The following is an 8,929-nucleotide window of genomic DNA, read 5'->3' as shown; positions in this document are numbered from 1 at the left end:
CTCCCCCCACGCGGCCCCGCCCCCTCCCGCGCGCCCCCCCCAACCGCCGCATCCGCTCGTGAGGCCCCGCCCATCCCGCTACGCATTCGCTGGGCAGGGGCAGAACGCTGAGCTAGGGCTGTACCATTGTGGGAGACATGCGGCCGGTACGGGCGGCGGCAGGATGGGATGCGCCACTCTGAGGGAGGGAGGCAGGACTGTACCACTGCAAGAGGGGGGGAGCTGCGGAGCGCCGTGGGGGGAAGGGTTCGCGAGCGCGGACTTGCGAGGCAAATAAGAGCCGGGCGAGGCAAACAGGTGCCCTGCAGAAAGAGCCCCGGAGTCCCGGCTCCCAGCGCCGGACCTGGCCCGGCCTCAACCCCGGGGGGTGTAGAGAGGTTTGTTTGAACACTTGTTGCGTTACCACGGCCTTTTCCAGGCGCCTTTCCCCGGCACAGAAGTCCACGGCGTGTTTCAGATCGGCCCCTCGTGATGAGCTGAGATGTTTGGAGCCGGGTCCGTGCCCACGGCTGCCTCCTCCTGTCAGCTCAGGAGATCTTGGCTCATGGCTGGGTGGTCGGCAGCCCTGTTCCACGCCCAGATTTGCGGGAATGCCCAGATCGCCTAGTGCTTCCCGTCAGGCGGCTCTGGGGTGGGTTGCTTCTGCCCACGCCTAATTTTAATTGCAGCTAATTTTCCCAAGCCCCGTGTCTGTCTCAGGCGGTTTCTTCAGAAAATTTCAGCAGAAAATGGTGGAGAATAAGATGAGAGGTCTTATGTTGTCTGTGTTAAAACATATAGGTTTCCCTCTCCTTATGTGGTTTCTTTATGTGCAAATTCACTCTTATGCAATGACCTTTTAAATACCAAAAAGTCATTATATGTGAGGTAAATTCACTCTTATGCGATCGGTGTGGTGAAAGCCCACTGTCAGCTGCTTTTTTGCAGTGCATTGCAGGAGTGACATGCTCCAAAATACAGTCTCCTGTGTGGATTTGGGCTCCTCGCTCATTGTCTGCGACAAGTGTTTCTGTAGTTGCTGTCCCAATTATGGTAACGTTCACCACCTCCCTGTGCTTGTGTACACTGCTGCTGTTGGTGAGTACTAAAACTGTCTTGTAAAAGTGGTAGAAATGGGTCTGGGGGTCAGTACAGTTGATGTCTTGGAACGTATCCCTATTTCTTATGTTGTAAAGTGGGTTCCCTTTATGCGAATTCGAGTTATGCACTGTTTTCCAGGAACGCATGTACTGTACAGTATAAAGCAAGGGAAACCTATACTTGAATCTTTTTTATTGAAAGCTGGCTGGATATCTGGCAGGGAGATTATGCTGGGATCAAGGCTGTGCCTCTTGCTGCATGGGAAAATGCACTCAGACTGGGCACTTAAAAGCTTCTGATGGTGGCTTTTTGCACATGCTCAGCAGTGATCTGGCATCATTTGCATTTACAGTCTCAAAAATGCAGCCAGTCAGAGTCTGCCCAAAGGGTGCTCTTGGACCTGGCTCTAGAATTGCCCCCTGCAATCACTCCTCAATATAGGGACATACAGAAGTGCCAGAACTCAGGGCTTTAATATGATTTTAGGCAGCTTTTTTAGGGGAGAACAAGGGGAGATGTCACAGGGTGTGACACACTGTCCAGAGGACAGATTTTACAGGGTGATAGCATTACATTTTAGATTTGAGAAGCTCTGGCGTGGGGGAGTTTTGTTTTTTAGCAATCCAAAGAGCAGTTTCCAAGGAGCTGTGAAATAGCTTTTTGGAGGATTGAGAGGTAAAAGAATGACAGGGTGATTTCCCTTGTTTTTAATTCCTGTAGAGTGGGTTCCTGCTGAGATAATGGAGAACTGAAGCTTTTCTAGGTTGCCTGTTCTGTTGGAGAAATTTGGCCTCAGGATGTCATGGTAATACTGAACACCTGGATTTCCTTCAGTAACAATATAATTTATTCTGTCCTGTGGTATCAGGCTGTATATTCAAGGACATGGGGCTCATCATATATATAACTTGTGCTATCCTCCCATTTAGCAGTCATAACCCCAGAGGGTACATTATACCAACTCTTCCCTAGCTTCCTGCTGCCATCTGGGTACAATCCTGGATGCTTCCTTGCATTCTAGCTACCTGAGGGATTCCTCTCACCAGGAGCTAAATTAGCTAGTATCTAGCTAACTATCCCAAGAATCATGCACTTGGGGACTGGCTGCAGAATATACTTTGTGGTAGCAGTTTGACTCCAGAGAGCACTTCCCCTTGGGTATGAGAGAGCTCAAGTTTGTTGATCTTTGGGGCATGGTCAAAGGGCCATCTGTTTCCTTTGGCTGTGTTGGGAGGGGCAGAAAACTTGGCTGAGCTGCTGTGTCAGGGATTTTTTCCAGAGCAGCTTTGTTTCTAAATTTCCACAATATACAGTATGTTGCTCACCTACCTGGAAATGAGCTATCAGGTGCATCTCCTGCATGAACAATAAACAAATAACTATGGTAGACAAAGGAATTACACATCATATCCTCCTGCCACAGCCTCACCCTTTCACTTACAGCAAGCTTGCAGGGGAAGGAAGACAAAGGCCTATCTGATCTTTGTCCTGTTTGTATTTCCAGTGCCCTGAGGCCTGTGTTTGGCTGTGCTCAGGCTCTCTCTCTTAACTTGCTCCTATGGCCTTTGGCTAGGGGCAAGCAAGGCTAGGGAGCATTTGAACTCCAAGACCTTTGGGCTTGGGCCCTTGCACACAGGATGCTTGCCATGGGTTTGGGAATAACTGAAGCCCCGGGGTACAGAGTCTGGGAGATAGGATACTTGCTGGCAGTAGCGCCACACAGATTTCAGTGATTGAGCTCTGCTCAGTTGATTAGAATTTGGAAATGATTTGACTAATTTGGCCTGAGACACAAAATAATAATAATAATAATAAAAAAAAAGCAGCCAGGACCAGCCTTAGGCTAAGTCCTACCCAGACATGAAGTGCAGTGGACTGCAGGGGGCCTCTTGGGCCACAGAGTCCAGTCTTCTGCTGTTGCAGATGCACCCACCTGGCCTCCTGTAGGCATTCTCTAGCTGCCTTGGAGCGCACGTCCGGTACCAGCAGCAGGGTTTATTCTTGAGGCTTAGGCATTGGGTTGTGTTCACCCCAAAGGAAGCCCCGATACTTTCCTGCCATGACTTGATCTTCCTTTTTAGTGGTGGGGCTCCTTCTCGCGGCTCCTTGCAGACCAGGCACTGTCCACAGCGGGCATTTTTGGGGCTCCACCTCCCCTACACCCCAGCCATGCACTGGCCTGTCCTCTGATGTCATCACCTGCCCTCTCTTCTCCCTGCCCGTCTCCCAGTGTCCCTCCACACGGGATAACCACAGGACTTAAGACCGCCCTTGTCAATGCATCGGGTCTTCCTTCATAGCGTAGCAGTCCACTGCACTGCCTTGGCTCCCCTTGACCTGAAAAGTCACTCATGGCCCCTCTCCCTGGCTTGGGGCTCTGCAAAACTCCAAATAAATTAAGAAAGAAAGAAGGAATAGTTGGGGCATGGGGCCTCAGCCCACCCCACTCACTGATCCAGCATCTGCGGCTCTAGGGTCGCTCGACACCATCGTCCTTGGCCTGGCTGACCTGATGAGCCGGCATGATGCTTCTTTTAATGGATCCTGGACCCTTCCATCGGGTCTCCATCTGGATCTCCGCTGAGCTGCCAACACAGCGTGTGTGCAGCCTGGGGAGCAGCCTTGCCTTCTGGCTCTGGCATTGTTGATCTCCCCTCTATTTCCCTGCCTTCTGGCTTTTAAATCAGCCGGGTGGCAGTTCTTGGTGATGTCCTCTGCCATCGCTGATCCCAGCCAGCAATAAAAGCAGCTGACGAACTACACAGGCAGTTCATCTCGGTGTGGCTCAGCTGGCTCCACTTTTCCTAAAAACAGTAAGCAAGCCTTGCTTTCAGGACCTTTCTCTTTCTTCTTTGGGCGAGTCAGCCCTGCCTAAGATCCCACCATGGGAGGGTGCTCCAGGGCCTCTGCTTGTGTCCCCCTGGGACAGCAGACAACCACGTTGTCTCTTGTAGAAACCGGTAACTCGGAGATACCGCAAGTACCATGCCACCCTCTGACAGACTGATGTGAACATCAGCTGATTTCAGAACTGCTGCGGTGTTGCTCAACAGCACTTTCTGGGCACTGACAGATGTACAGCTCCCCAGTCTAACTCATGGCACTTTACAGAAAGTACCATGAGTTAGACTGACCTTCCTGACCCAACAGATGTTCACTGTTGGGCTGGGAGGGTGGGGGACTGAGCTCCACTTCAGAGCCCATCCAGCAAAAGAGGCCTCTGCAGCCTCTTCCCCTAGCCCTACCCCACCTCCCCACAACTGCCTCTAGCTCCAGGGGCTATCTCAGGATGGGAGGGGAGAAGGCAGGGGAGTGAGGTCCATTCTGGGGTTTGCCCAGCCTGCCCTGGAGTTGGGTGGATGGCTGTAGGGCACTTTTAGTGGCAGAGCACTTGACAAAGTGTCACTTCTGTCAGTGCCTTCAGCCTCCAGGCATTTCCATGTTCTCTTTCCTGGCAATCATCTGTCAGCAGCTTATTTTTAAAAGGTCTGCTCACCAAAGTATTAAATTGAGATGAGGCTGATTTTTTTTTTTTTTTAAATCTTCAGGACATAGCACTCAGAACTATGGGGAAAGGGAACATTAGATTTAAACAAAGTATTGTAAAATGAATGCCTGTTTCTTGGAAAGAAATTAAAAGATGGACGTTACTAATGCAAGTAATGCAATGCATAGTTTTGCATCATTCATGGAAGAAAGCCAGATGTAACCACTCACATCAAAGCACATAAGCATCAAGATACCACTGTAGCAAAAAGTTCTAGATTGGTACATGTAACCCTTCTGCTGAGCACCTGTCAGCAGTAACAAGGGCCGGGTTCAATTTTGGGGTACTAAATATATTTCTCATTGGCTCAAGCCCCTACCCAGACTATCTGGGAAACACTAAATGAACTACTAGGGTGTCCAATAAAACCAACAGCCCTTCCCTCGCAAGCAGTGTAAACACAAAAACTAAATTTATTACAAACACAGAAAAAACAAAAGTAAACACTAACTATAATTTTAAAACACTATAAACTACAAAACAAGGTCTATAGGTGGCAACCTCTTGGGGAGGCTTTACTCATACCCAGGCAGTCTGGCACTTGAGGCTCCCCAACGGGTAGTTCCAGGGGCCTGCACCCCTATACCTACCCTTCACCAATGGGCTGGAGAGAGGGGCTCACACCAGAGAGTCCTATGAGCTGCTCCATCGGTTCACAGCACTGCAGGGAGCTGCTAGAGAGTGTAGGTCCTGCTGCATTTCAAGGGTCCCTTGTTGCTTCCTGCAAAGCTGTAGCACTGATCTCCACTTCCATGTAGTGGCTTTGAGGGGTTAACCGCAGCTTTTGTCAGCATATTGCACCCCAAAGTTTCTAGTCCTAATCCCAGGTCTGCTGGGGCAGGAAACTGCAGGAGAACTCAAAGAAAAGCCAGCCAAACAGCAAAAGAGCCTGAACTGCAACCAGTGTCAACTGCGCTGCTTGGTCAGGACACAGAGCTACAAACGCAACAACATGTACCGGGCCCAAAATGTGTCAGGCCCCAAGGCAGGCCCAGTTGTGCAGCAAATGTACATCAGGGCTCAGCAATGCAGCTATGCTGAGACATAACAGCTGTAAAACAACAAAAGGGAGACTTGGGCCACTCCTGCATCAGGACCTAAACATACAACTATAGAGCACCAGGCCTATTTGTCTGTGGCCTGGACATTTGTCTCAGCTACATTGCTATACTGAGACCTAACAGCTATGAAATAACAAAAGGGGCAGGGGGGACAGACCTATCTTGGCTTGGGCCTGAACTACAACTAGCACCCAACCACACTGCTTGGGTTGGTTTATAAACTGCAAAAGGGACAAAAAAAAACCCCAGGCCTATTTTGCTGGGCCCGGACTGGGCAGCAAAAAGCTGGCCAGGCCTATACAGCACTGAGGCCTGGATAAAGAACAAGAAGTGCCAGGGCTTCACTCTGACCCAAATCTGCCATCCAACAGATGGCTGGGGTTCAGCCCCATACAGGTGGGCTGAAATGCAGCAGCTGTGAAATAGCAAAAAAGGCCCAGGTTTATGGCTGCACCCTGGACATCCAGTCTCAGCTATGCCACCCCTCCAGGCCTGCAAGGCCAAAACTGCCAGCAAGGCACACAACTGGGGTTCAGTGACACAGCTATGATGAACCTAAAAGAAGTTGCAATAGCAACTAAAACATGCCAGACTCTTAGCCCTGGCCCAGAGTGTGCCAGGAAAACTGCCAGGCTCTGACCTTGGCTAGTTTGCTGCAGGGATTGATACCCCACATGGCATCAGCCCACCCAAAACCCAGAAAAAAACAAAAAGAGAAAGAAGAGGGAGAGAACAGAGGTCTTAAGCCCTGAGACAGACTCTCTCCCTATACCTGAGGCTTTCCTTTCACACAGCTTCAGTTTGCTTCTCCAGTGAAGATGGAGACCTTTCCCCATGGGGCTTTCTAGCTCCCAATTCAGCTTTCAGGCTTCAGCAGCCCCAGGAGAAAAAAAGAGAGACCCGGCTCAGGTAGCCTGACCCATAAATCACTTTTCTGACATAATCACCTGGTCGCAACCAGAAGCAGCATCGTTTGAACACTGCTACTGCAGACCAGTCAATTCAAAGGTGGTCAGCACTCCTGGTGAAGTGGCCAGAGTCATCAAACTGGTTCCACAGGTCCCTTGGAGGGAATCTTAAGACAATGGCCTGGACACAATGAGGTGGGGGGTGGGATTTGATCATCTTTCAGTCCCAGAAAAGGCACAATATACAGCCAAAAAAAAAAAAAAATACACAGCAACGTGAAACCAGAGCACACTACCACACACAACCCAAATATGTGTGGGTGTTACATACAGTTAGTTTATTTGCAAAGTTTCAAGTCAATGGATTGCACCACAAAGTTGGCAAAGATGTTTGGACCCACAGTTACTCCAGCCAATATTAAAATTGTTTAGTACAAAATGAAAATTTCCATGGTGTGAGAGATTAATGGACTGGCTATGCTGCTTATATACTGGGCAATCTGCTGCTGATTCATTTCTGATATGGAATACATAGTCACGAACATTTAACCATGCTTCCATGCATACCGTCTGAGTACAAGAACTGAAAGAGCTTGGCATGTTTAACAAAGTATACTGGGACACTGAAACAGTCATTGGCTATTTCTTCTTCCAGCTTGCTCCAGGCCAATCAGCTCCCCAGGCAAAGATCCTCATTGACAGACAGGAGCTGGAGAATGTTGAACACTTTGCATAACTCAGTAGCCATCTCTCAAAGGCAGCCAACATCCATTGATGCTGACTTTTATTTTTGCCGGGGGAGTGCCTAAGATGATGTTCCCCCATCTTTCCCCCACCCAGCACCGCTAGAGCAGAGCCAAGTGGAGCCTGTGGTGGGGCAGGGGCTACCCCCTGTGGGCTCATGGCTCCCCACCTTGCTGCCCTCCCCCTGGAAGTCTCGCATCAGCCCCACTGCCATGGTGAGGCACCCCTGACTGCCTGGCAGCATCAGGGGCACAGCTCCATGCTGCCACCTCAGCTGCTGCTGGGTGGTAAGGGAGCGCTTCACCATGGCAACGTGGCTGGCATAGAACTGGGGGGAGGGCAGCAAGATGGGGAAGCCCGCAGCCTGCATCTACCCCCACCCTGCACACAAATCTGGGGGGCATATGCTCCCCCATGCCCCACTCCCCAGGAGTGCATGCAGCAGCAAGGATCTGCCCCCCCTGCCTCCCACTACCCACTGGATGAGCCACCCATGGCTCTGTCCCATTCCACACCCTGCCTCCAGGCCTCATTCACTGCCCCAGCTAGGCAGCACCCCCAGGTCCACTGCTGCTTGTGGCTGTATTCCTGGCCACATGTATGTGTGTATGTGCGCACACGCATGTGGCACTCCCTGTGTTCTGCTCCACACAGCCCCTTGCAAGCTGGAACTGTGCTAGCCTGCAAGGGGAAACCCACTGTTTCCTGCGTTTTTTCACAGTGAATGGAAACCGAGATCCATGCATGATACTGGGAATCTGGGACAAATGCTGTCCCAGAGTCATGCAGCCCAGGACCAGGACCAGGACTTGATATTCCCATTTCAGGACTGTCCCACCCAATTAGGGACAGGTGGTCACCCTATCCTCTTCCCAAGGGGGGCCAGGGCCTTCAGGACCCCATGTACTTGGTACCTAAGTCAATATCGATGAGATCCAATATAGGATCCAGTGTATCAGCTCTGCCTTCAGAAGACTGAATTATCACGTGTTCAACAATTATGACATCAGGACTTGAACAAAGCTCCTACTATATAAAGCTGTGGTAATCCCAACTCTTCTCTACAGCTTTGAAGCTTGGGTGACCTACATGGACCACCTGAAAAGCCTGAGACACCTTTCCCAGTGCTTCCTCCAGAAAGTCGTTGGTCTAAAGGGGGAGGATCGTTGCACAAATGCTGGTGTCCTCACCAATGCTAACACCACCAGTATGGATGTGTTGATTATTCAACATCACTTGCAGTGGATAGGGCATTGTGTGCATATGCCTGATGTACGTATATCGAAACAACTGCTATATTCCCAACTCAGCCAAGGACAAAGGACACATACAGACCAGAGGAAACGGTTCAAGGACACCCTCAAGGCAAACATTAAGAAGTGTGACATTAACACTACAAATTGGGAAAAACTAGCCGGGGGCAGGGTACATGGCAAAACCTTGTGAGAGAAGGTACATCTTACTATGAGGAAAATCATCTTACCCTGGAGACAGAAAAACAACAGGAACAGAAGGAAGAAAAACAAGACTGAGAAATCCATGGTCTGACCCTCCCTTTAACCACCACCTATGGCAGGCTACTCAGCAGG

The sequence above is a fragment of the Gavialis gangeticus genome, unplaced genomic scaffold (genome assembly GCF_001723915.1).
Source record: "Gavialis gangeticus isolate Ggan-Ray unplaced genomic scaffold, GavGan_comp1, whole genome shotgun sequence".
NCBI lineage: Eukaryota > Metazoa > Chordata > Crocodylia > Gavialidae > Gavialis > Gavialis gangeticus.
The sequence above is the reverse complement of the archived record's forward strand: the minus strand, read 5'-3'. Positions refer to the sequence as shown.